The following is a 21,288-nucleotide window of genomic DNA, read 5'->3' as shown; positions in this document are numbered from 1 at the left end:
TTCAGACTGGCCTCTAAATGTTGTATGTATCTTTAAATGAGCTCTCATATCGACCTGGCAAAGTTTTGGCAGCGTGCTCAGCCTCGCGCTGCTTGTTGCCTAAGACTAGTTGTGAACTTAGCGCAGGGAGCACAGGGTCCAGTTTGCTATTCTTAGCACTCTTGGAATGCTGTTTCTCCGCCCTGTTATTTTGTTTGTGCTCTCTTCACTTTCGGTCATGTTAGGAAACTTGTGTTTGGCCTGGCTGCTCTTAGCCAGGATAACAACCGGCCCCCGAGGCCCGTGACGTGCTATTGAGCCGCTGTGGAGAGGAAGAGTCATGATAAGGTGAATAACAAGCAGCCAGTTGCTTAGATTTAAAGGAAAGTCCCTGGACACTGTGAAGACTTCATGCATTGCATTGTGTTTTTGAGGGGAGGACTGATCTAATCTTCCTCTGCTTCACTTACTGAGTGAAGCAGTAAGTGTGAGCAGGTTATTACGTGTTCAACTACACATTATGGGAAGAGGTTTGTCGGAAACAGAGTGAGTAACACATGGCCCCAAGCAAGACACTTTTAGCCCCTCAGTGCCTCAATAGAAGACTGTTTTTATGTAGGACAGCTGTTAGGTGTGAATATACCCAGCTGAATCAACCTTAACTTCACCTGGTTAGTTTCATTTAAAAAGAGAATATAATGGCGTATGAACGTATGAACCAAGGTATTTTTTACATTTGTGAATAAGTAGTTGTGTTGTTTCTCACATTTAAATGTATTTATGGTGGTTATTCACAACATTGCAAAATGTAGATATTCTTTGCTCTTTGTGCAAATATCATTATCTGAACAACACTTGAAGTTAATTTATTTAAGACACAGTTTGGATTATCAGTGTTATCTTTATATTTTAAGCTTGCACCTTGGGAGTGATAGTTAATGTCTCACCTTATGTTTTAACTTCAGTCTATATCCCAAAAAAACAGATATTTCTGTGTTTTATATATTCATCTTTTGAACATCCTTGCACTATGCTGATGATGTTGAGATATTTCGTTGGATAATTTTTATTTTTGATATTGTGGTGCTAGAGTCAAACGTCAAGGGGTCCCCAAAGTCATTGGTACTCATCCTCATGAACGCACATGTTATAGCAATATATCCAATAGTTACTAAGATATTTTTGTTTGGACCAAAGTGCTGGAGCAACAAAGCTGTGCCATCGTGACTTAAACCCTTATAAAATGTATTAAACCAGGGTCAAACTATGCACATGTGGCTTCATAATACCATTACTCTACATGTTTCCTGTGTGCATCTATATGGACGTATCTTTTATCATATAATAACCTAATGATTTGAATACAAACTAAACTGTGAGTTCTCAAAGTCCAGGAAGTCACATACTGTACTTGCATATTTTAGAGACTCATTCCTGTTCAGCGTAATCACTGTGTTGTGGCAGAATCTACAAGTTCTCAGATCGTACAGAATGTCCTGATAGGCGGCTGGTCATGTCAGATTGTTTTCCTTGTTCCTTCTCTTCCTCCTCCTCCACAAACATTGGCTGCCTGGAGTTCTTGGTATCCAGCAGAGTGATCACATGTCTCCCAGGCTTGACTAAATCACACAGCACAGAGCAAGATGGGCAGGACAAAGGAAACAGGCTGATGGCGAGAGAGAAGAGAGGTGGTGTTGAGAGGGGGCAGGGTGGCACTGAGCACGTGTTTGAAATAGCCCTGCTCATACCCTTCCAGATGAGCGAGAGCACGTGGACAGGGGAGGAGGGAGAGGACTGACGGCTGAAGGGAGGGAGGGAGGGAGGGAGTGAGGGAAGCCGTCCAAGGGGAAAACAGGCACCTGTGTATCAGGCGGCAACAGCAGCACTGGATCCAAGGGGTCAGTCGAGAAAACAGGTAGCAAACTAACCTAAAGGTCAGTCAAACTTATTTGGAAGATAAAAAATGAAGGTAAACAGTAAAACATATTATCCAAACTCTCCCCTGTAAGCATCCATCAGAGCTTATAAACTGACTGCTTGGTTGGTTCAACTTGACCTGCTGCAGGGCCGTAGCCAGGATTTTAGAAATACTAGGTTAGAGAGTCCAAGTCCTCATAAATCATCCCCCCTAAACATAAAAAAAGAAAGTTGATGTTGTTTCAAAGACCTCTCCACCCTGCCAGGAGTAAAACACTGTATGTTGTGGTAAAAGTAGTCCAATTTAAAAATAGCCGGTATAAAAACTCTGGAATCTGCCTAAAACGCTTTGGCTTCCAGCCACATGGCTACAACATTTTCACCTTTTCCTTACTATTTTGTATCAGTTTGTAAGTTTAATAAAATTCATGAAAAAATATATATAGAAAAGAACCCTTATAAATGGCATTTTTACTTTTTTAATAATTAGATGCAGGGTGATATGTTTGTTATGGCCTTTTCACATTGCCCTATCCACCTGTGTACAGGGATCAAAATGTAGTGTAGAAACATTTTACACCTTATCACTTCCTTGTAGATTTTTATCTCGGTTTGCCACATGTTCTTTGTTTCATTTGTTTTACTGACAACACAACGAGAATTCAAACAGAATAGCAGAGGCATGTTACAGTTAGCTAATGGGAGGGTTTAGATTATATAGTAGTTTAATCTTTGCAACTTTGACAGCAGTTAAATGATTTTAATTAGCTTTTCTTCTGTTACATATTCGTAGCAGTTGGTTAAAAAATTAAACCAGATACAAACAAGCACGGTATAGTTCCTATAAAATTAGGATTATATTTATGTTATTGGATTTTATTCTGATATAACAACCAGTGGTTGATTACAATTTGGAAGGTGACATTCCCACTTGGCCGCTTATTGTTTAAACTCAGAGATAGTGAAAGGTTTAACATGCTTGCAGTGATGAAAAAGGCCACATTGAATTGATTCAAATCAGCTGCAAGTAGCATCATCATCATCATCATCTGACATCGGCCGTCTCACCAAAGAGTAGCAGGTCGAGCCATCACATGAGAGAGGTTAGTGTGATACATGTTCTATAATTTTGTATGACCCCGAATGTATGTTATATAAATTAAAATGGTTTAAATGATGTCACGCAAGCAATAGTGCATACATGTGTAGGAAAGCTAAGCCTGTCCAGCTTTTTGTTGTCAAGGGTTTAGTTTAGTCAATTAATGTAAAACAGGTAACTTTATTATCTGATAAACACCAAGAGTGGTTTGTTATCTCAAGATGTTTGGTTAACCCGCAGTCGTCAAACACACTCAGTCCTCTGGCTAGAACTGACATCTTTACTGACTGTTAACATGAAGTGAGCCTTGAATTGAAAATCATATCAGAGGAGCAGTCTGGACCAATTTCCCCTGTGAGCTGATAGTTGTGTGACCTCTGTTTAATAGTTTGTCACGCTGACAAATTTAGATCATTTATATGAGTGGGTGTTTTAGACCGGAGTGAATGATATGAGATGCAGGGAATCTGCCAAAGCTTAGGGTTGAGTGAATTAACATCCCTGCTCAGCAAGGTGAGAGATAAATAAACATCTGTGTAACTTTGTTGAAAATTCTGTTTTCGCGCTGCAGAGGCCCCGGGGGTGTTCGGCACTGAGCCATGCTGACACACTACATGCTGGAGGAGCACACCTGCTGGGTTGTGGTCTCTCTCTCCCTTTACTCCCCCACCCCCCTCAAGTCTATACCCAACCCGGTTTCCTGGCAGTGTGGTGACAGAGCCGTTGGGCTGCGTCTTTTGTTTGCGTTCCCTCGCCTTCCTCTTTTCACCGAGTGCTCCGGCAGAGGAAAGATAGTTGTGGCAGAGCTCCCCTCCCCCCGCCCCCAGCATCCACGCCTCGGCACGGCGCTACATGCCAAGCGACCTGAGACGCTCCCTGACTTGAAGTTCAATCCACTGACTTTTATTGGCGCGACTGTTTATCACTAACACCGCAGCCAAAGCACGCACCACGGCAGTTTATTCATTCAAACCATAATGAGGTGTTAAGTTGTTTTGGTCTGATGGACGCATCAATCATTATCCTCGCAGATTCAAAACACATGACCATTTATATTATAACTAACAATGACAGCTTTAAGAGCATGGATTATACAGTAGTACGCAATAATCAATGTTTATGATATTAATGAGAGCTCTCAGTTTGAGATCACGTAGTGTGTGCATGTTTGCCAAAGATTATCGCAGCAACTGCCAACACTGACAGTGTGTAAATGGTTTGTCTTTCTGGCTTCTAACTTCTTGCTGTTGGATCCGATGGTGCCGTGCTTGATTATTTTTGCTTTATTTTTTTGTGCACAATGTGGATGCGTATAAATAAATAAAATTACTAAAAGTTTCCTCTTTTTCTCTTCTCTTTCTTTAACTAATGGACAGGGGTTGTATTTCAAAGAGGCCATCCGAGCATGCACTGGGTGACGGGCAGGGAAATACCTTGTCTGTTCACACCTGTGGGAAATTTACAGCCTTCCCTTGACTTATTCTGTGCAGCATGTGTTTGGATTGTGAGGGGAAATCGGAGCAGCCAGAGGAGACACAAACACACACAGACATGCAAACTACAGCAGAGAGCCACCTGCACAGCTGACACCATATAAAAACAAGTGAGCATGTTATATAACCTGCTGCTTCCTGGTTGTGACAATTTTCTTCCTTTTGGCAAGAAAGAATATTTCCCAAAATGTCCAACTATTATGAAAAACTACTTTAAACGTTTCTAAATAGCAATATTCCTCAACAGTATATTTGGATTGTAATTTTACTTTCTTCGGTTCCAGCAGCTCCACAGCAGCAACAAGGCTCTTTCACCAATTTCCCCTCTGAATGAGGTTTCAGCTTCTCAGCCTTTAGGTCACTCACCAAAAACTTGCCTGCATACGATTGTCCATTTCATTGTCTCTGTCTGCCTAAGGCCCTTTTTACAGCCATGTCTGAAAATGGCTTAATTCAATACAGAACAATTATAGTTGAGACATTTTCAGACATGACCTCCAGGTCCGGACTTTCTCAAGAGTTTTCGTTTCACACATGAGCAACACAGCAGGAGATTCTCCGGCCAAACTCGTTCACAGCGGTAACAAATCCTCAGGAGCATTCAGGCGAGGGGTGGTGCAGCTGGCAGAACCAGGAAGTAACGTATTAATAATGCGCTGCGCAGATCACATGATTTTCCTCTACATGTATGACACCACATTTTCATCCTGAGATATTTCTTTCCTTTTGTATTTTTCATTTTTGCATCTGTTACAAATGTCATCACATCACATACAGCCCCTGCTGAGAAAGTAGGAGGATCTCCGGAGTTCAGTGCATGTCTGAAAGCAGCTTTAGTGTCCTACTGTCACAACACTAAAATGTTGCCATGAAATTTGCAGGAAACACATGCTGTACTGGCCAATCACAAGCATTAGCAATTACTAAGCCATAAAATAAATGTATAGTGATGGTAGTCTCAAGCTGTGTAGAAAAGCAGCCACAGATTTGAATAATAATTAGCCAATTTAATTCATATTTTATAGGCGGACAATCAACCCCCTGGGGGTAAGAGCACAAAAGAGAGGAGATATATAATGAGCCCTAGAATATACATTCTTTAGAGATGGCCTAAAGAAATAAACCATCACAGTTCGCATTTGTGGTTCAGAGTGAAATATCGAGAAATTAGCAAGTATTACATGGATTGCCATGAAAGCTGCTGCAGATAGTTAAGTTCGCAGGGGGACAAATTCTAACAGGTGGATATTTGCGGTTAAAAGTGATAGATAACTTTGGATTGGATGGCAATTTAATATAGTACACAATTCATGGTGTCCGAAATAATGTATTGGAGGAACTTAATCCCTTGACCTTTCACCTGGAGCCATTAGTAAAGATGTCTGCTTGTGTAACACTAAACTAAGCCTCCATCCACTTTACTCTGTGTTTGGTGCTAATTTGCAAATCTTAATACACTTAACTAACAACATTATATCAGCTAATTGTCAACATACTGGTATTATCATTGAGCGCATGCTAGCATGTTGATGTGAGCATTTAGCTCAAAGCACAGCTATGCTTCAGTGTGACCATGCAGAGATGCTAGCATCGCTGTAGACCTGGGTCATGCTAGAGCGCTTCATACACAAATAAATGAATCAATTTATTTGTCATGTTGTGTAATGGGGCGTTCACACCGAACGTGATGCAAATTGTTCGCACGTCCAGATTACATACAAAGTCGATGGAAAGACACGATTAGATGCATCATTCCCGAATTGAGGGAGGAATTCAAACCCTATCAGCTACCCAAGCTTTGCCTCAGCTACCCAAGCTTTGCCTCAGCTGACCAATCCCAATGATGGAAGCGGTGGGGTGAGAGTGACCCAGTGGGCCCTAAAACCAAAACAATGAGCTAGAAGAGGCTAAACTAAATTAAATAGAGAGTTTGTCGTTTTGTTTTTTTATTAGTGTTATCATTAGTAACCTATGTAACATTACACACTTAACCATTAATAATGTAAGTTTTGATTAGTGTAGCTTTAAATATTTGCTGTGTGTGTTTAACTAGAAAATGTAGTGCTTCTTAAAAGAACGTGGTTGACGCAGCTCCCATTCTTACGTACAGGCGCCCTGGACATTTGTGTTCTCACACCTTTCCTCAAACGGCGACAACGGCACTTTGTTTGCAGGCTTTGTTCCCCAATTAGTGTGAGAATGAATCATCCTGAAGGGCTAATTTCTATGACGCCGTTGCTGCTCTTGTTTTCACCACGGTGATAATCATGAGGAACAGGAGTTATTAATACCCACATTTCCTTTGGGGGCTCAGTCTCGCACAGTTAAAACGGAACTTGACAGTGCTCAGAGGTTTTCACAAGCTGCCCACGATTACTTCAGTGGCTTCGCCCTTGCTCAGTCACGGCTCAGGATAAATGGTTTGTAACGTTTCAGATCATTAGGTATTTAAGGGGAGTTAAATAAAACGTTTTGTCGTTGAAATTCATTTAAACTCAATTTAAACCAAGAATGTCAGCTGAATATATATTGTAGTTGAGTCCATGGGAAATCTTGAAGATTTAATGATTTTTAAATAGACGGTAAAATCTTGTCAGCTAACGTCTACCACCCAGACGTTAAGAGGATAGAAACAATTGTTAAATTAAGTAGCCGCATTTAATTGCTTGCTATATACGTGCCCCTGAAGAAAGCTATCTATTTTATTATGTTGTTCTCATTACAGTGACTGATGAAAGAATAATCCACAGGTTAACCCTTGTCCATTTGGCTGAAGGATCCCTGCTGTTGTTCTTCTAAAGAACTCCAGCCCCCTCCTCCCCTTTTCTATCTCCCGGTGCATTGTGGGATGTCAAATAAACAACCCCAGGTGGAGGAGGAGTCCAGTATTCAGCCTCCACACCAAGGATCTGTGGTAATGTTTGCTCAAAGGCGGCTGACGCTCCACAGCTGAGTCACTCGTATTGAGAAAACAGTCTGCGCACTCAAAAACACTTCACGTCATTCTGAGCACATCTGTGCTTCCAGGCAATGCACGTCAAACCTATAAACACTTAAAGACAACATGACACAACGTGTGATCTCTTTGAGGAAACCTGGTGTATGGAGGAACACATAGTAACAAAATACAGCTTAAAGTGTTGTCCTACTACAATGTGACACACATAGCTCAAAGGTGTGTTGCTGGGGGGGCCAAAGGACGTGTTGAAATGTCTAATAAAGACATGTAACCCTCTTTGAATAGGTGAATAGTGCTGTGTACCTACAGCGGATGGGACTCATCAATATAAAGCTGTTTTCAGACAGGAAATTGTACAAACAATGGGGCCCTGACTTTGACCAGAGTTTTCCTTTGACATTCAGTATGAAGAACGCAGCAGGAGATTCTCTGCTCAGACACGTTCACAGCAGGAACATCTCTGCAGCATTCAGGGGAGGGATGGCGCAGTTTTGATTCTGCCGCGCATCAACTGCAGTGTTGGCCCTTATCACCTAAAGCTCTCGAATCGAGTTGTCTTTCCAAGTTGACATCTTCTTTGGGGTCTTCTACGTATAAAGCTCCTTTTTTTTAACCTGATCCCTTTTGTTTTTCTCAGTTTTGCGTCCGTCTCGAGTTGGAAACATCATTAACTTGCCCACTTGATCACAGTGGATCCTCCAGACAATACCCGGATGGGCCCCTTCGGATTTTTACCTGGGGGGGTGGAAGGAAAAACTCTGGAGATCGTCCAGAGCCTCCAACTCGGACAATTGCGCACATAAGCTTTCAAATGCACTGAAGTCCGCAGAGTCCCTGTATTTTCTCGGGAGGAGGTGCATGTGTGATGTCACAGGGGTTTGTGGTGATAAGAGCTGACAACGGTGTCTTTGTGTGTTGTAAAGAAAATTAAGTTAAGAATTTGTTGCTGTTGTAAACACATCTGTGCAGAGACCTCCCGCCGCGTTGTGCATGTACGAAAGGCAAACTCTGGGTAAACTCCGGAATTCCCCGGACTTTACCCGCAGGTCATGTCTGAAAATGGCTATACAGTCCCTGTGAAAAGTTTCAGAAGATTATGAGGAGTTCAGTGCATGTCTGAAAGAGACCTTATTGATTACGTCACAAATATGGCGCCTTAAGTGTGGGAGTATTTTAGAAAGACACCCAACAAACCACCTCTGCAAATTGGAAATGCCTTATCACAGCCGAACAACTGCTCTGCACAGGCACTTGAAGTGAAAGCAGTGGAGCACTTTGTCGAGGCGGCAGAAAGACAGCACAGCACAGCACTTTTTTAACATGCAGAAAGTGTTTCTGTTGGTAGTAGTCACTTGGGAATATACATTTTCTGAATGTTTGTTCATCACCAGTCATTTTTGAACGGCTGCTGTTATCTCAGATAACTTCGCCCATGATCAGTTAAACTGAGGGAGTATTTTAGATGCAGATCCAATATTGTGGTTCTGTGTAATCTTCGCAATTTGTCTTCTCACTTCATCATATATTAGGATAATCAACACAGGGAACGTGCTTCTGTTAGTTATAACTGATTTTCTAAATGTGTCCTCATCAGCCTCTCAAGTATGTTGGCACTGCTGCTGTTGTGGGAACATAACGTTGCACCTCAGCCGTTTAGTATTTTTTTAGTTAAACAAACAAGAAAATTTCTTATACATATATATATTTTTTTTTTCCCACACTGATACAAAAATAAAAAATGTTATTTTAACGGAATAATCCTCATAGGACTTAAATATAGTTTAAATATAGAGTTTTGAGTCAAGTAATTAGGTAAAAATAGTGGTTTTCCACTTCAGGATTTAGTGGACTGGGTTGACCTTCTATTCCAGACACTGAACTAGTACATTAAATAAGATGAGCACAATAAAAATGTTGAAATTATTAAATTACAACTAGGAAAAAAAACTGGGCATATGTACAACTATTTTAGTATCAGTGTGCATGCCCAAATACCTGAATATCAAATGCTTCTTTCTTGTTATGGAAAACAAATCAACAAACAACATAATGTTACTAGGTTTTTTCGACTCTCAATGGAGACTCCAGAAGTGTTTTGTGGACTCACTTCACTTCACCCACCCCTCCATCATCATAGGGGTGAGTAGATAATGAGTGAATTTTCATTTTTGGATGAACTGTCCCTTTAAGTGTTATTCTGAATAATCAACACTACCAGGAGTTAAATATTTAGCAAACATGAACATATTGAGGTCGTATGAGATCTGATGTAGCTGGTATGTGAGACATATTCAGTTAAGACTGACCTTATATAACACAACATAAAACACACTGTAAATATGCAAAAATGAAGAGTTCATATGAGAAGAAGAATATATACTTTATACTTTATATCAACTATATATATACCAGGAAATGTATTTACAGTATATGGAACACAACAGATTTTTGTCAGACTTGATTCACAGAGACAGCTGCATTTGTCCTTACTATCGTGATATTAACACAAACTTTGTATTCCCAGTGCAGTGGAAGTCTGTCGTGCTGCTTCAGCACACTGTCACCATGGCGATCCCTGGGGAAAGGTCATGAGCCGCCCGGCTGGGATGGTTGAAGGTCCTCAGATTGGCTACTGATGCTGATGACACAGACTGGCTGGCACACACTAGTCATCCTTCAGCTGGCTCGATGTCAAACTTTGTTCTTTCAGAGGATCAGTTTTCACCAAAGCTTTAGCTTCCTGGTCGATGCTGTGCACAATACACAAGTGTCTCTGAGGGCGGTTAGCAATGTTTTTAGAAGAAAGATGCTAATAGTTGACATGTTGTATTTTTTCATTTGACGGGGTGATGTCAAAAATGATCAACAGTGAAACTCTCCACTGATAACTAACACTCGTACAATTCTATTAGGGGAGTTAACAGCTCCTCGTGTGCAATTTCAGTTTCAATCCAGCAAGTGAAGAGCACTCCTTGTCTATTTAAAAACAGTCAAAAGCATTACCCAGCTTTTACAAGTGTTCAGTTAATGAGACAAATCTATCCACTTCACACCTGCTCATTTATTTCTGTAGAGTGCACATTTTATTTCCATCTATTAAGCTGCTCTGTGAAAAAAACGATAATAGATTTGCTTACATTTACATATGAAACCTCTCCACTTACAAATCTCTGCATCTGTCCCAAGTATCTTTAACAGTACACTTACAGTACACTTTTCAGCACATTCACTCATTCACACAGCGCTCCCATATTAAGTGCTTTGTTTGTCATGAATCTCCTTCACATGCTGCCAGCACCGCAGAAGCAATTTGTGGGTTCAGTGTCTCGCCCTGTGAGACCCGAGCGTGGGGACTGGACAAGCTGGGAATCAAACCACCAACCCAGCCCTGCTGCCCAGTATCAGCACATGTTTAAAGTGAAGCGGTACACTCAATCCCTCTTCCCCCACTGATGTGTGAGTATGCAGCAAGATGCCAGTGCTGGACATGAACACACGCTTATATAGTTCATGCTCACAAGATAGTGAGCCACTCACACCAGCATTTAGAGGAATCCATTTCAACTTTGATATGTGAAATTGACCCATAGCAGACCATTTTCTAAGTGTTGACCTTTGAGTGGCCGTCCAGCTGTATCCCAGCTCAGCTCTTTTTTTTAGCAGAGTGGCCACAATTGGAATTTCAGGTTTCATGAGGCTGTCCAGACATTTCCCATATAAAATCATTTAAAAAGTAATGGCTGAGCAATATACTGACTCCAGCTGATTAACATTCAAATAAGAATCAATTAGAGGCCATTAGGACAATATTTTTAAAGCCAGAGTAGTGAATTATTAATTTTTCAACATGAGGTCAACTGGAAGCCAGCCTGATAAAAGGATTGACCTAAAATGTCACAAAAACATCTTTGGCAAAACATTTATTTGATGTGTACTTTAACTTTTGTTTGGTCCATCCACTAACATGGAGGAGACAGAGTTTATGATGAATACTGCAGCCAGCCACAAGAAGGCCTCACTTTTGGGCAGCTGTCATGTCGTCCATCTTTATATACAGTCTATGCTTTACAATAAAATGTCATTTAAAAGCCAGTATTGAAATAACGACTGAGTCTTGAAAAACAGCCAGGACCATGGTGAATAAATAAAGGCCAGTCGCAACTTATTCCAGAGTAAAATAAAAAGAACTTGTTGGGAGTTTAAGTACCTGTAGCCAACTACAGTGGCTCACGGGGTACATTTTGTGTCCAAAGCCCATTTCTACAGCACCATTTCAATCAGTACAACTGTAAACTGATTATAATGTCCCAGATTTTTCACATTAAAATCCTTCTTGTTAATGGTCGGCTGCACATGTTTTAATGTGAAAGTTCGGGAGGAAGTGTGGTTTCATGCATGGCAGCTTTGCCTCATTCGTAAGGGAAACAGACATGTTGGAATATCTGATGTGACACATGCTGTGCTGGTGGAAATTTTACAGTAGAAATTCACATAATACTGAATCTAAGAGACAACACACGGAGGAGGCTTTGGTTTAAAGTAAGTAGGGGACAAATTTGGATTAAATGAGAATTATCTTGCCTGTCCCACATAAAAAACCTGCATCTCCCTGTTTGTGAGAAAGCACGTATTTCACAAGGGCGCTTAGCTGAACTTCACTATCCCACTCTGTGACAAGGCACTTAACCTAAGTTCATACAGCACAGCCCATTCAACAGACATTTCAAAGATCCACATCCACAGACACCGCCGTGTCCCGTGTACCATGGCAACAGAACATGAAATCGTTAGATTCACATACAGTAAGTGATGCTGACAGTCGCTCTGGTTGGGCTTAATCAAAACCGAGAAAATCAACTTGACTTCTAAATACACTCTGCTCGCTGCTGTCATCCAACAGAGGCAGAGCAGTCACCTCTCATTAGACATGCCGCTGTCACACACAGCCAAAATGCATACATCACAGTCATCACAGTGGGGAGTTTAATACGCAGGGTTCCCTACTGATTGCAGGGAGGAAGGTAAATTCGGATGTTTATATTTCTAAATCCCACAGTACAAGCTGAAGCTGTACCTCTGACTGGGCTGCATTGGCAGGGTGAAGACTGCAGGAAGCGTTAATTTACTGCCCCGTGAAATTTAAGACTACTGCTGTGTTTTCGTTTGAAACCCGCATTTTCAAACTAAATAGATATGTGTCCATACGGGTGTTTGGATTCTGTATCAGTTTTAATCCCCATCCATACTAACACGCTTAAAAATGCATATTATTACATTACATGTCATTTGGCGGATGCTTTTACCCAAAGCGACTTACAATTAGTGCATTCAACATCTATGAGGGGCCATTTTAGGGGTTCAGTATCTTGCCCAAGGACACTTCGGCATGCAGATGGGGGAAAACTGAACTCTGGTTGGAGTCCGACACCTCTACCCCTCAGCCACAGTCGCCACTCACATACACCGGGCATGCACGTGCTGGTGTACACAGGAGGCATTTGGTTGTTAGTTGCAGAAAGAGCAAGGCTGCAAATGACATTTCTCAAATGATAGCTTGTCTCCAAACAGCTGTTTGCAGAAACAACAGGGTCAGCAAGGATTGTAATTGATCCATGATGCATTCTGCACTCGTAGTCGAGGCTAATGCTTGCTGTTTTCTTCTGGGAAGGGGTCATGTAATAGCAGCCTGACCAATCAGGGAAGGCTATGTCGTGACCAAAAAGACCCAATCAGCAAGCGGCCTGTCCAGAATAGAACGCTGTGCCGCAGTTTTCAAACCAAAACGGTTTCAGCAGCTGTAAAACTCCAGTGTAGTGTGGACACCAGGCGTATTCTTAACAGAGTTGATGCATTATCAAATAAAAACTTAGTCGTATGGATGTACCCTTAAACACCATCAAAATGACATAGAATTAGTTCCAATAGTTTTGATGTTATTGCTGATTAACCTGGAACTCAACAATATTTTTCACAGTTCATCTTGACTAGAAACAGCAGCAGGAAGAACAATCTGAACTCAAGTTCTTGTTACTTGTTCTGGAGCTTTTGACCATCATTGTTGTATATTTTATTGTAGTTTATATTGTATAACAACACCAATCTTGGTCCAGTGTTTTTCTTAGATCCATGTCACAACCTGTCTGTAATGCTTTGTTATTGTTTGTGCTGTCAGCTGATCTCACCTGCCGCCATGGGAGGAAATAACCAAGTGAGCATCATGTGACCTGGTATCAACATTATCATTGGCTAATGCATTGTGTGGTTGGATAATTATTCATGTGAAGACTTTCTCTGTCGAGTTTGCCTCTTCTTCCTGTGCTTGCTTTTCTCCCACAGTCCAAAGACATGCAGGCTAGACTGGTTTCTAAACTGCCCATAGTTGTGATGCACGAATGGTTGTTTGACTCTATAATTCAGCCCTGTGATTGACAGCGACCTGACCAGGATTTACCCCACCTCTCACCCTCTGTCAGCTGGGATTGAGCTCACTCAACTGATTACCTGATTATCTCAACTCCTGATTCCAGTTGACTCATCACCTGCAGCTTAAGAACTCCAGCACTCCAGCCACTCATCCTCACATTGTCAGTTTTACCTCAGCGGTAGCTATGCTGTTGGCCTCTTCAGTGTACTTTCAAGGAATGTGTTATGTTTCTTTTATGTTCATGACTTATTCCCGTGTCCTTGCTCCCTGCCACAACCAACCTCCCCCTGCTCACCTGTTGTTTGGTTCCTGCCATGCCGTGTCCACCAGCCACCCACATCGTACTGTACATCAGCCTGCCCCCTGCTCCACAAGTGCTTGCCCAGTGATCAAGAACCCTAAACCTTTTACTAGAAATTCAACACCGGACTCTTTACCAATGTGTCAATGTCCGCTTCTGGGTCAGCCTGACACAAAAAATGAAACAGATACCAATGTTTCATATGATTGTGACCGTGGTGGTGGATCGTGATCATGGAACATGGTGGCGGCTGATCATGGATTATGAGTAAAACTAGATAGCTGCCTTCTTCTCTGTCAGACATTTTCTTATGTACAATTACTTAACACATCTGCATTTATGTTAGACGCCGTCTTTTCTCATTAATGTTGTAAATAGTGTTATTTAATTGATGTGCTCAGCTACTTGCAGCATCTATTGCACCTCTGTCTGCTTTGGGAGGGGGATCCGTCACATGTAGCTCCCTCTGAGGTTTCTCTTTTTTCCCTTTTAATAGGTTGTTGTTTTTTTGTATTTTGTCCTTACTCTTGAGGGTTGAGGGCAGGGGATGTCTCACTTAATTAGGCCCTATGAGGCAAACTGTGATTTGTGAATATAGGCTATACAATAAAAATTGATTGTTGGATTTATTGATACTTGCCAATGATGTATCTGCATCTTCACTGCAAAGTCCACTGTTCAAGTCCAGTGTCTTTTTTAGAATATTAGTAGCTGTAAATAATCAAATTGCATTGCAATGTTCCTGATTTTTTTCATCAAGAACCATGAATAATTCCCCTGAGGAAAATTATGAAAATGTTGAAAAGCACCCTACCTCGCAGTTTCAAGAGTGAAAACTATTCCTGGATCAACTCCCTGATCCAGATCTGCACCACCTTAATGGGTTCTTCCCTGACACATACCACATTTTTCCATTACGTTTTCATGGAAATCCATTCTGTTGTTTTTGTATAAGTTACATACGGCACCAGTAACCTTCACCATTGTCATAGGGAAGTCTCGCATGGAAAAATTTAGGCAAATATGTCTCCCGGCAATTCCCAGTGGAAATCTTTGCTTGCATAACATCCGCATGTTGACATCATTGTCATTGTGAGCATGTTAGCATGTCTTTAGTAGAGTACCTCAATATGCTCTATCAAAAGTGGATCATGGATAATGCAACAGCATCTGGAACAAGTGGGGCCAGTCGGAACAGCTGTGAACACTTGGTCAGACTATTCTGAACAAGCTGTTAGTCTTGTTCATGATAGTTCACGTGAGTTTAACTATACAAAAAGCAGAATGTAACAATACAACATTTATTCTGGATTCATGTTGAATGGATGGTGGGTGTGTTCCCAGTGAAAATTCAGAAACACATTCAGTACGTACACAGTATGATATCCAATTTGGAAAGTGGTCTCTGATTCCTGGACACCACACAATAGGAGTGATTTATAGCATTTTAACTGCCCGTACCATATGTTTTGTGTTGTTTTTTTCCCTTTTCAAATATAAGCAAAGTGAAGTGGTGACATTTTTACAATAGATTGCTTTTTACACATGGTTTCAAGTTGGAATAAAGGTTTTATGTATTGCCATTGTCTGTACTGAGAGTACTCATTCACATGTGCAACTATTAGGCTTTCAGACACACATTCATGCACAAGGGGAGTTGTCTTGAATCAAAGCTGCAAAATATTACAAAACATGAGGGAACCTTTTCAAAGAAATGTTCATTAACACAATAAAATTGGCTGTTTACCAGGTGTAAAGCACATGCATACTGCAGCTTGAAAAACAAACTTCTTTCATCATGCACCAGTTAAGTAGAACAAGCCTATGCACGGGCTAAATAGCGAATTATTAAGAAGGATATTCACACTGTTTTAATTGATTTCCACAGCAATGAAGTGTTTTGATTATCCACAGGCAAAGTCCCTGCTCGCCGTTTGTGTTATGACCTACTTCTACCTCCAATTTCAAAACACTTAGGGAATGTAGGGCAGCAGATATTACTGCTCCAAACCACTCAGCCAGCCAAACAATGACACACACGGTAACTCTGTGTAGTCGGGCACTTCTTTATCAAAGCGGGATGATTTGTTCCAGCAGGTACTGAGCCTGCAGGGACGAGAACAGATGGAGATCCAGCGAGAGGTGGCAGTTGCTGTGGAGCAAGCGGAACACTGTTTGGCAGATTGAAGGTGAGACCAGAAGTCAGAATTTAAAAAATGAAAGCATGTGTGTTATATTGTACAAGATTCATGTTTTATATTTAGTCCAAATAAAATTACACAGGTCAATTTCCCTCTTCTGTCATTAAGAGCTTTTTTCTAGATGTTGTAATTTTTGTAATAACTAAATTTATACTTACTAGTGCAGGGCCAGCTCTAAACCTGCCTGCTTGGAATGAGCAGTTTTCTTGGTATGTGGTGATGCTGGTTGCACAGTTGTTCTTCCTGAAATTGTAAAAGTGACCTGCAGTGAGTGAACCACGCCAAGTAGAGACCTTCTGCCGTACAATGAGACACTGGAGAACGTGTTGTTGTGAACGCACAGTTGTGGTTAATGACAACGTAATTTAAGCAGATGAGTCCTGCCTGCATGTCGAAATCACTTCCTTGCAAGTCAAATGCAGACAGACCATATTTGGGAATTTTTAGATTGATGTAATTTATATTTTTGGTTCCATGACGGGGCCACTGTTTGTACATGAACAAATTAGGATATTGTTCACCAACTATTTCGCCATAGACATTCGCAATCAAAGCAGTTCATTATTCTAAAGTTAGACACCTTTTTTTATAGTTATAATGAGCTGTTTCCCCTTCCTTTTGACTACTAAAAGTGGACGACTAATTGTGCTTTCTCTAGGCATAGAAATTCAGCAGACAGCTTTTCATAGTCTTCAAATTGCACTTCATGGTTTAACAAAATGTTGCAAAATGTTTCCAAAGGCTTCCTCTTGTGTCAGTTTGTCATGATAACAAAGGAAGAAAACCGTGACATAGAAATTAAGTTACAGCCTTCAAAGCTACATTTTGACCTTTAAGACTCATCATTGAATTTTCTGTCTTCACAGTGACAGCATTTATGCCACATGATTTTTTTTCATTTGAAGTGGCAAAGTTATTTAATCTTCCAAATATACCAAAATGATTTTGGGTAAATATGTCTAAAGTACAAAACATCATATTTTTTCAAATGTAGTGGAGAAGCAAATTGAAAGCCATAAAGTTGCACTAAAGTTCACAAAGTGTGCATCATACAGCTTCAGTGTCGTGTTCCTCTAAACAAATCAGACATATATATACAAATACTGTATGAATTTAGGATAGGCTGTACATTGTGCAATGCTCAAGAGGTTCAAGAAACTGGGTTCAAGTTATTAGTCAGTGTGTCGGATATTTTTAAGTATGAATACTCATGTAGTTGATCATCAGTGTAATGCTTGGCGTGTTATAAATTTCACAGGTCAGGCTAATAGATTAGAACTAATCTAATGAATTGGGCAGGCAGAAGCAATATGCTTAATGTACCACTGAGGGCAATATGAGCACTAAGGTCATCCGACACACACATGTATGCAGTTACCATGTTTGGATAACACATGAATAGTTTACACATACACACACAACATTTAACTTATTTAAAGCTGTATTGATTGATTTCTTATTTTTGTAATTTGGGGACACTTATAAAGATAACAATGGACATACAGTGTACCATTTAGTCTCCAGTCTCCATAAAATCTATATTTTAGGAAATATAGATTTTCAGAGAACCTGTTTCACCAACATGGAAACCAATGAACTTGTACATACCTCTGCAAAAGTAGTCCTTGGAAACACTGGGTATCTTGAGTGTTCTTGGGTGAGCTCAAGAACAGTTGGCCAACAAAGGCGCAGAGGGGTATCATGACTGACAGGTCCTGGATGGAAAATAAGTACAAGATGTCCACAAGGGAGGCTTGAGAGAATGCCAAACAAAGACTCAGTTTTGACCAGTAGAATGAGGAGATACATCCAAAAACCAGAAGCCAAGAGAATATAACCCTGTTTGTCAAACACCCACCCAGGGTCTTCTCTCAGCTGAAAGGTAATAGCAGCACAAAAACAGACCCAACCCGAGCTGAGACTGACCAATACTGGGGGGAAATATTGGAGAAAGAGCCTCATACAACCGGAACTAATCAAAGTCATAAAGGCAAAAATCCCACAACGTGTCTCAGGCATGAGTAGCAGTACCACACCAGGCAAGTCCACAAGCTCTCCTACTAGACGAGGAAGATAACACCACTCTAAGTGAGTTGTTAACAGCAGACACTCACCCAGTCCGTCTAACACAGGGTGGGACTATCTTGATCCTGAAAGATTGGGGATAACTCGCCTCTCCACAGCATGAAAGCTGATTTTAGGCATCATAATAAATAGGTCTACTTGTCAAATAAGTCAAAACATGAACAACGCTCAGAAGGGCAGATTCTGATACCACTAGACAAGATGGCACTAGACAAGACTTGACAGTGCACTGATTACCTCTATTAAGAACTCAGTGTGGCTACACAGGAAGCCAATGCTAAGTCCACTGTGCAAGTCACCATCAAGTGCCCCTGGGGTGAACTGCTGCAAGTTTGCCTTTGGCCCTAAGCACAAGATCAGTAGAAGCTGGGGTCTATATCTGCAGAAAGGACCCAAGATTCTAGCTGTGCAAAGATGCCCCTGAGCCAGTCCAGCACATATTAGCAGGGTGTAACATGCAAGTTGTGGCAGCGTATACTGAAAGGCACAACCAAGTGGCTGTGATTGTGCAAAGGAACTTCTTTGCCCCCAAGTCCCAAAAGGACGCAGAAGCCAAAGAGTTGAAGAGCTACACAGCCAAGATCCTGTGGGACTTCAAGTTCCAGGCTGACAAGCAGCTGCAGCCAGACATGTGGGTGGTTGAATAAGAATTAAAAAAGAGAGCAGCTATAGATGTGGCAATCCCAGCTGAAAGTACTATCAAAAACAGGAAGCATCAAGAAGTACCAGGGGCTTAAGGAAAGTCAATGCTCTCTCTTTACTCAAGTAAAATATGGATAAGATTTAGAAAGAATGATTTTGATAAAACAACGATAGGAATTTTGATGATGTCATCTAATCTGACGGACATTACTTCAGAGCTGTCATGATAACCCCCCATAATTCATTGTTAGGACTCTATATTTTATTATTTCCTGTTTTACTTTGTAGTTACCTACCTTGTGAGTCTTTTGCTGTTGTTGTTTTTTTTCCCTTCCTGTCCTTGGCTAGTTTCCTGCTCTTGTGATTGTCTGTCCCGCCCTCTTGTATTTCACCTGTGTCCAATTATCCTTGCCTCTGTGTCAGTTTTTCTGTTCAGCTCCATTTAGTTTCACTGTGTTTCAGATCTGTTCCTTAGTCTTTTTTTTTTCATCTTTTTTGTCTGACCTGCCAGAACTTGTGCAACCTGCTGTACCCGCCCTTCATCCTGGGTCTGTATTTTGGGTTCTACAATAATAAGGACCAACTCAGCCTCTATACTTTACCCTTCATACTTTTCACTTCACTATATTAGCATCACCTAACTTCTTTTGTTGCTGCTGAATGTTCCAACTGGCTTTAAAAAACTGTTAGAAATAGTGGCTTATAAATGTCAGCCATGGGAGACATGTGAAGCCAAAAGCACAGCTCCACAGAATGGGCGACCAGACGTTCACTGCTTTCTTTATTCCTTCACAGCATAATGATGGACACAGGAACAGTGTCATCTGCGTGGAAAAATCCACATTTAATAAAAGGAGAATTTCAGTTTACAAGAAAGTGTAATAAAACTGACCAGGACAAATGCGAAGATGATCTCTGGTACGACGCATGACCAATCCAATGGCTTGTTTCATAAAATACAGTCACCAAACACATTCTTAGGAGAGCCATGCTAATACTGAGTAACTCCTCCCTTTGCTCTCAAAGCAGACTGATTTCTTCATGCCATGGATGCCACAAGATGTTGTAATTTTTGAGATTCTGGTCATTGTTGACATGATTGTATCAAATCATATCTTACCCTACCATCTGCAGCCTCAGCAGATAGCCACATTTATCAGACCAGGCTAAATGTTCCAGTCTTCAACTGTTCAGTGTATGAGGGGATTGACGCTTGCTCTACCTCGACCAACTACAACATTAAAACACCAATAAAATTGTATTACATCAGTCATAATGATTCAATCATATGATATAACACTGAGAAGACTAGCGCTACACAATGAGAACTATATCACTGCCCACCACTGACTAAAATTTATGGAGATACAATCAGAGCTAGAGTTTTCTATTCCGATAATCCTGCCAATTTATAACATCTGAGACAAAAAACAAACCAGTATCCATCAATTCCATTACACAACCTTGCAAAAAAGAGCGATGAGTAGGATTGTCAGAGCAAGTGTGTGTGTGTGTGTGTGTGTGTGTGTGTGTGTGTGTGTGTGTGTGTGTGTGTGTGTGTGTGTGTGTGTGGAGGAGGGGTCAGACTTTTGTGTTTCAAATTGGAACTGGCTGAGGAATGTGGGCTGTGAAGGGCAAGAGAACAAAAAAAGTTGGATTCACAGGGATTACAGACAACACTGAATGGCAGCTCTTTAGCGCATTCATTCTCCGGAGCTCATGTTTTATTCATTCTCCCTTTAATCAGGTGGTTTAACTGAAATCAAGATGTCTTTTTAAAGGAGGGTCCGGGCAACAATAACACATTCATGGGGTTGATTTGAATATATTTTGGCAACAAAGTAGCCTCTGAGACTGTCTCTGTCTATTTAAAAAATACAAACTTTGATTTGTGCTGTCGACCCAATGTCTGCTACAACATCACTCTTTATCGTGCACTGATAAAACCACCAAAAAAAAACAGCAATATTCCTAGTCACACAAGGATTGACATATGCCAGCCGGAGTGAGTGAAGCAGCTTGGCCGGGCTTGTTCAAGGCCTTAATCAATGGGAGGCTTAGCTGGTGACACAAATGATCACGGCAGCAGCAGAAGCCACAGACTGTAGCAAATCCCAGCTCATCTCATTACCACAGATGCATGAGAGGAGCCATGTTTCCATTTCTGCCAGATCTGTCACTGTGCACA

At 41.0% G+C, this 21,288-nt stretch overlaps 1 long non-coding RNA gene across 2 annotated transcripts; it reads left to right on the top strand.

Moving 5' to 3' along the window:
* The first annotated feature begins 139 nt into the window (after positions 1 to 139).
* Positions 140 to 4,334, top strand: LOC124855021. Of its 2 annotated transcripts, none has more exons than XR_007034957.1 (2): positions 140 to 327; positions 3,567 to 4,334. It is a non-coding gene; the product is annotated as an uncharacterized LOC124855021 (long non-coding RNA). The 2 variants fall into 2 exon arrangements; XR_007034958.1 differs by lacking the exon at positions 140 to 327 and adding an exon at positions 1,826 to 2,999.
* The last annotated feature ends 16,954 nt before the right edge of the window (positions 4,335 to 21,288 follow it).

The sequence above is a fragment of the Hippoglossus stenolepis genome, chromosome 17, assembly GCF_022539355.2.
Source record: "Hippoglossus stenolepis isolate QCI-W04-F060 chromosome 17, HSTE1.2, whole genome shotgun sequence".
In the NCBI taxonomy this organism is placed as follows: Eukaryota; Metazoa; Chordata; class Actinopteri; order Pleuronectiformes; family Pleuronectidae; genus Hippoglossus; species Hippoglossus stenolepis.
The sequence above is the reverse complement of the archived record's forward strand: the minus strand, read 5'-3'. Positions and strand labels throughout refer to the sequence as shown.